General features: G+C 53.5%; 1 protein-coding gene across 2 annotated transcripts in view; it reads left to right on the top strand.

The window, feature by feature from the left end:
* The first annotated feature begins 2,638 nt into the window (after positions 1-2,638).
* The window catches only part of GAS7 (growth arrest specific 7), a 133,764-nt gene continuing 129,499 nt past the window's right edge, over positions 2,639-6,903 (top strand). The window contains exon 1 of one of the 2 annotated variants that reach the window (XM_006761684.2): positions 2,639-2,766. The gene's annotated coding sequence lies outside the window, so the exon portion shown is untranslated. Of the gene's footprint in view, positions 2,767-3,005; positions 3,031-6,903 lie in introns of those variants that run through there. The other variant, XM_015562594.1, reaches the window with a different exon arrangement.

Raw genomic sequence — 6,903 nt, 5'->3', positions numbered from 1 at the left:
CAGCTTTGAAGTTGTTCTGGGGCAAGTAGGAAGTTGGGCTTTTCTAGGGTTCACTGGGACACCATCAGGTTCCCCTTGGATTTGAGAATCACTCCCGAGAGTGGGAAGTGGGCAGGCACGGTCGATCAGGTCGAGGGGAAGGGCCGGGTCAGAAGCTCAGAGTGCATTTGCACAGCCAGGAGCCCCTTGCTGGTCCTCCTCTTCATTCCAGGGGTCCCGGCTGAAACAACAGGCGGTTCTATGTCACCTGCTGCCACAGGTGGTCAGATGGAGTCATGGCCTTTGGCTCCTCCCTGCAGGCCACACTTAGGGGCAGACCAAAGGCAGCGGCTAGAAGGGAAGAATAGGGAAGTCAGTAGGATGAGGAGGAAGACATCGCCTGTATCTGTGGTTTCGATATTAAAGGGCCAGCCAGGCCATTCCGTGATGGGCTGGCCTAGCTGGATACCTGGTGTATGGAGGCCAGTGGTCCCCAAATTTCAGAATGCCATAGGTCACTCGCCTGGAGGGCTTGTTCAGACCATCTCAATTTCTGATTCAGAAGGGCTGGCTTGAGGCTGGGGTGAGGCTGTAAAGTTCATATGTTCAAACAAACTCTCAGGTGATGCTGGTTCACGGTTGGGAACCATTGGTCTTGAAGAAGAGCATCTTTGTAATTAAAGTGGTACAGGGCACATGCAAGGAGCAACCAACCAATGCAGGAATAGATGGGACAACAAGTTGATGTTTCTCCTTTCCTCCTTCCCTCCCTCCCTCCCTTCTTCTCTAATTCCCTTCTTCTCTCTCTCTAAAATAAACTAACAAATAAAAATATTTTAGCCCGGCCGGCACAGCTCAGTGGTAGCGCATCCACCTATGAACCAAGAAGCCACAGTTTGATTCCCGGTCAGTTCACATGCCTGGGTTGCAGGCTGGATCCCCAGTGGGGGGCGTGCAGGAAGCAGCCAATCAATAATTCTGTCTCATCATTGATGTTTCTCTCTCTCCTTCTCCTTTCTTCTCTGAAATCAATAAAACTATATTTCAAAAAGTATTTTAGAAAGTGGTGCGAATAACGACTGGTTCTCAGGACTTTACAGTTTATGTGTCAGGGCCCCGATTTTGGTCTGAATGATCCTGTGGGGAGATGGTGTCGTCATCCATGATTTTTCTTCTTTTTGAAGGTGAAAGTAGCTTTTACTTTATTTTTTATATTCTCATGCAGTAAAATTGACTTGTGAGGGGTATAGAGTTCTATGAATTTTAATATCTATTCTGGATTTATGCAGCCAGCACCTCAGACAGCATATAGAACAGGTCCACACCCCAAAATCCTGTCCCATGCTCACCCTTCTGCATTCACCCCTCCCTCCTCAACTCCTCATGTGTCCTCCATCCCTACAGTTTTGTCTTGTTGAGAATGTTGTATAAATGGAATCCTACAGTGTGGCCTTTTGAGACTGGCTTCTCTCGGTATCTGTGAGGTGTGGAGGCTGTTGCGTGTATCAGTAATTCATTCCTTTGTATCAGTAAGTAGTATTGCACTGTGTAGAGGCGCTTCCACATGTTCATCAGTTCCTACTGATGATCTTTTGGATTCTTTCCAGGTTGGGATTTTTTTTTTAAAAAAAAAGCTGCTCTGAACATTCATAGATAAGACTTTGTGTGGACATATGTTTTCCTTTGTCGGTAGGTCCTATTTAAGTGTGTTTTTTTATCTGTATAGGAAACTGCCGAACTGTGCTCCTGATCCACCAGCAGTGGATGAGGGTCCAGTGTGCTTGGGTCACGTCTGAGTCTAAATGGTGTAAATGAGTCTGGGAAGGGCTCCAAGTTGTCCCCGGCCCTAGCCCCTTGGTTGGCCCTTGGATCCTGGAACCGGGCCCTGCTGCCCTGAAGGCTGCGAACACCCTGCTGCTGGCTGTGCTGAGCCAGAGCCAGAAGCAGGACCTGCAGTGCGGCATGGGCACCGGCGCTATCAAGGCATGTGTGGCCAGGCTAAGGCAGGCATTTGCCCAGGGACCAGGGACACAAGAGAAACGTGGAAAAGGAGGTGCAAAGTAGAAAAGGTGCACATGCTAGACTCAGAGAGGTGGAAGGCCCGGGGGTACTTTTCCAGCCGGTCTCCCCTGCCCCCCACTGTTCCCTTCTCATTCGTAGGCCGAGGCTCAGAGAGGGGAAGCATGTCACTCAGCTCACTGCTGCCTCTGGACTCTGCCTGTGGAGAGCAGTGGCCGCAGCCAGCTTGGCTTCCTGAAGCATCCTTAGTGACGGCAGCAGGGCCACAGCAGCTTCCCCTTGGGGCTTGAGGAGCACAGCTTTTGCAAATGGATATACCTGGCGCAGCTCATCACCCTCCCTCAGGGTCGGCCTCGGGCTGGCCCTAGGCAGGAGTTGGCCTTAGGAAGGAACTTGTGCAGGGGCCGAGGCTGCAGCTGACACAAGAGTGGTGACTTCATGGGGAGGAAGAGGTTCATGCAGGGAAGGCCCCTTCTCCGGAGGCCGTCCCGCCCGCCCGGGGGGACCGGGCGCAGCTGCTCTGGAAGGCTGTGGACATGCTTTCCCAATTGCAGCATACTTCTCTTTCATTTTGAATATCATTTGTTTGGTTGCCATGGCAACGCCGGCTCTATTTTAATGCTAACCTGCGTGGCTGCAACTTTCTATATATAAGGGCTGCTTTGCACAGTGAATTAGCTGATGGCACGGGGACGCAGCAGATGTGAAGACACTGGCAGAAAATGACCAGCGTGTTAGGTCTGCACGCGGAGGGACTGCGGGGCTGAGGTGAGTGGGGACTCGCCTCGGCGCTGCTGTCTTCATGCAGGTGTGGGAGCTCACTGGAGCCCGGGACATGGGGGGCTGCCACTCTTGTGGGGAAGCCTTCCCTGGACAGCCTCCTGCTGGGCAGGGGCGTGGCTGTGCTCTGGTGGGACCTCTGTCCCCCACGTGTGCCTCCTCCTTCTTTCAGTGAGTCTGGGCTGCTCACGGGCCCCGGGCCCCGAGGCTCTGGGAAGAGGAGCGGGCACCCATGCAGGGGTGCTGTCCGAGGTGAGCTCACACAAAGTGAGTTTTTCTTGTTTCTTTGACTTGTCTCCGTTCCCTGTTCTGGATCTTCTCGCCACCTCTGTTTTGCCTTTTCTTAATCCTGAATGTGACCAGTTGCCATCGGGGCCAGCTGGCTCCGAGTGGTGTGGGTAGAGTTCTCAGGAGAAGCCTGGGGCCTTGGCAGTGGGCAGGCTCCGCTCCTTCGGGCTGTAGGTAAGGGAGAAGCCCCAAGCGGTGCCGTGCTCTGCCAGACGCCACACAGCCAGGCAGAGAGAAAGAGGGCTGGGAGCAGGCCCACAGGGATCTCCCGGTTCACACGTGTGTGTGTGTGTGTGTGTGTGTGTGCGCGCGTGTGCGTGTTCCGTTGTGCGGTCAGGGCAGCTCGTGGTGCACACACCGGAGTTCCCGGGGCAGCTCCTTTCCCGTGTCGCAAATTGGGGGCACACACTGAGCACAGGATTACATAACAGCATGAGGGGCCATTTAGGTTTCTGGAAAGACCGTGGAAGTTAGAGTCTAGAAAGCGGATTCGTGTGGATTCAGCCACTTCCCAGGGATGCTTGTGTCAACGTCTCCGAGGCCCCGTTGCCCCAGCATGTGCTGGAGGGTCGTCACGCCCGCTGACCCTGTCGAGGCCATCGTCTGGGCCCCAGTGGGGTGATGTGTCTGGAAACCATAAGGCATCCCCACAAGTTCGCTCCCCGGGACAGGGCGGGGGTGCCGCCACCAACAGAGGAGTTCTCCCAAGACTGGGTTCGTGGTGTGCTGCCAAGCGCAGTGCATTGTACCGTCGCTGAAAGTCTCAGACTCGCACTGTTTGAGCGCTGCGAGGCGGACGCTTGTGTGTATGCTGCGTTGTGAAGTCAGGTGCGCTCTTTACAAATGCGTGGTGAGCGAAGGAACCTGAATTCTCTGCTCTGGGGGCTGTGATTTCCTTCCCTGGGAAAGCCGGGAGGAGAAGGCAGGGTCCTCCTGGGGGAGAGCCCGTTGCAAGCGTCCTTCGGAGAAGCCGATGCGGCTCAGCGGCCACACACACAGGGACAGGCAGGCCAGCTGGGGGTCGTGAGGTCTGGCGCTGGAGGTGGCAGCCCCTCTCCCAGGGCCTGGGGTGGGGGGTGGGTTTGGGGGGGAGCTCCCAGGGTCAGACTGAGGACACCGATGATTCTGGCAGCGCAGGCCCTGTGCTCCTCCCAGTGGCCCCGGACACACTTCCTTCCCAGGCCAGGAGCCTGCAGGTTTGGACCCATGCTCCTCCCAGGAGGACGATCCAGTCTTCCTTCCCACCGGCATGCTCCAGGGGCTGGCTTGCAGCTCTGTCTTGCTACCCCCTGGGAGTCTGCCCATGGTGGCAACTGTGTCATTTCACCTCAGGCCCCAGGGATGTGCACGTGTCCTCCCCGAGGCTGCTGTGCCTGCTCGCTCGATCCCCAGCCCCTCGAATCCCTGCTCATCTCTCAGAGTGCTCCGAGCGGGCTGTGCCTCGGGCCACCTTCTCTGACTGCGTCCCCAGCTGGCAGTGCGTGCCTTGCTCCTTACGCTGTTTATTCAGCTCCCTCACACGCCTCCTCCCCTCTGAACGTTCTCATCAGCTGATGAGGTACCGCTTTTCCATAGACTGAGTAGGACAGGTTTTTCATGGTTCCTTCTGCCCCAGACACCTGTGCTTCTATTCCAAGGAAGGTGAGACCGAGGTTGGGGTGCCCTGCTCTGGGGTAAGAGGGAGTTGGCCACACATTGACAGCCCTTGGAGAGGGTGCACGGATCCCTGGAAGCTGGCACCCAGCTGCACCCAGGAGATGATGGTAGCAAAGAGGTCTTAGAGGAAGGCTGCTCAGTACAGGGTGGCTGGTCAGTTCAGGGTGGGATGCGAATTCATGCTTGCAGTCTAGGATGATGGTATTCAATCCTTCAAAGCCAGGGAGCGCTTTCTCCAAATGACTGCCCATGCAGAGACCCGACAGTTAAAACCAGGAGCTGCGCACTGGTGGCCAGTGGCAAAGTCAGGAGCGGAGCTGTGGGTGTGGGTTTGGGTGGTATGCTTTGTTTTCGTTTTTGCCCACGGTTTCATTTAGAAATTTTTGAGTTGGTTGCCAACATCCAAACATCAGCAGATTTCACATTAAAAAATTCTGGTTTCCAACGTTTCTTGCAGAAATGGGTAGTAGCCCATCATCCTGTGTGGCATCGATATGGCAATGATCAGTGGCAGGTTTTTGGTTTTTAAATATGTATTTTTTATTGTTGACAGTATTACGAATGTCCTCCACCCCCACCTTCCTCCTCCATCCATCCCCTCTCCCCCCTCCCCCAAGGCTTTCACCACACCATTGTCTGTTTCATGGGCTGTGCAGATAAGTATATAAGTTCTTCGGTTTATCTCTTCTTGTCTTCCCCCCTCTCCTTCCCCCAGGTATGTCAGTCTGTTCCATGTCTTTTTTCTATGCTTCAGGTCTTATTTTGTTGGGCAATTCATTTTGTTCATTAGATGCCACAAGTAAATGAGATCACGTGATATTTGTCTTTCTCTGATTGACCTGGAGACCGTTATGCTAAGTGAAATAAGCCAATCAGTGGCAGGTTTCCCAGTTTGCCGCAGTCCCCACCCATCTCTTCTGTCCCTGGCACTGAGACCTAGAATGGCACAGTTGCCATCGTTCATTTGCTTTGTGGTGTTTTCCTCATGTTTAGAGATATGTGAAACACATCCTGCATTCATGTCTATGAAAAGAGGGCCATGCTCTTAAAGATGCTTCAGAGTCTATTTCTGAAAGTGAATGTATCCGTCTCCTGCAGATGAATGTTCTGGAAACAGGGGTAGAACAGACTCCCTTTCCCCTCTCAAGTCAGTGGTTCTCAAAGCCTGATTCCTGGACCCCACCAGCAGCACTCGGGGGCATTTTAGAAATGCAGGTTGTGGGGTGTCACCCAAACCTGCTGCTTCAGAAACTGGGAGGAAGGGGCCAGCAGCCTGTTGTAATGGCCCTTCTGACCCGACAGACAGAGCTGAGGCATGGATAGGGCGCCCACACCTGTGGTTGTCCCTCTCCACCCTTTATGACCCAGAGGAAGGAAAGGCGGGGACCCCTGGCCTAAGAGAAGGAGCTAGGGGTTCTGCCCCACAGCCTCCAGGCAGAGTTCTGTGTGGGCTCTGAGGGCTGGCGGAGTCCAGCCAGCTACGGGATCTCACAAATCCCAGTCCCTTTTGTTCGGCACTTCCATCTGTGGCTGCCACGGGTGCCACGGTGGTGAACAGCCTTCGAGGGTGCCTTCCAGGGTCCTGAGAGAGAGATGGTCACCGGGCCGGCTTCCCATGGAAAAAGCGGCGTGTGACGGTAGCAAACCAGACCAGGGCACTGAGTCTCATCCCGAGAGATCAGGTAGGCGGCTCAGGCTTATCAGAGATGTCCAAGCATCCATGGCCCGTGTCCTTAGGTGAAGACAATATGCCAGTTCTTAAACGACATATAGGTAGGCCCTGGCCGGGTGGCTCAGTTGGTGAGAGCATTGTTCCGATACACCGAGGTTGTGGGTTCAAACCCCGGTCAGGGCACATATAAGAATCAACCAATGAATGCATAAAGAAATGGAACAACAAATCAGTGTTTCTCTCTCCTTCCTTCTCTCTCTAAAATCCAAAATAAAATTAAAAAGCATTTGAAAGCATATGAGTAAAAGCCCAGCACATGAACCTTTCAAGCTACAACTGATAGCTCAGAGCCAGTGGTTCTCAACCTTCCTAACGCCGCAACCCTTTAATACAGTTCCTCATGTTGTGGTGACCCCCAACCATAAAATTATTTTCGTTGCTACTTCATAACTGTAATTTTGCTACTGTTATGAATCGTAATGTAAATATCTGATATGCAGGATGTATTT

The sequence above is a fragment of the Myotis davidii genome, unplaced genomic scaffold (genome assembly GCF_000327345.1).
Source record: "Myotis davidii unplaced genomic scaffold, ASM32734v1 scaffold37, whole genome shotgun sequence".
Classification (NCBI taxonomy): Eukaryota; Metazoa; Chordata; class Mammalia; order Chiroptera; family Vespertilionidae; genus Myotis; species Myotis davidii.
Note: the sequence above shows the minus strand (reverse complement) of the source record. Positions and strands in the feature narration are given on the sequence as shown.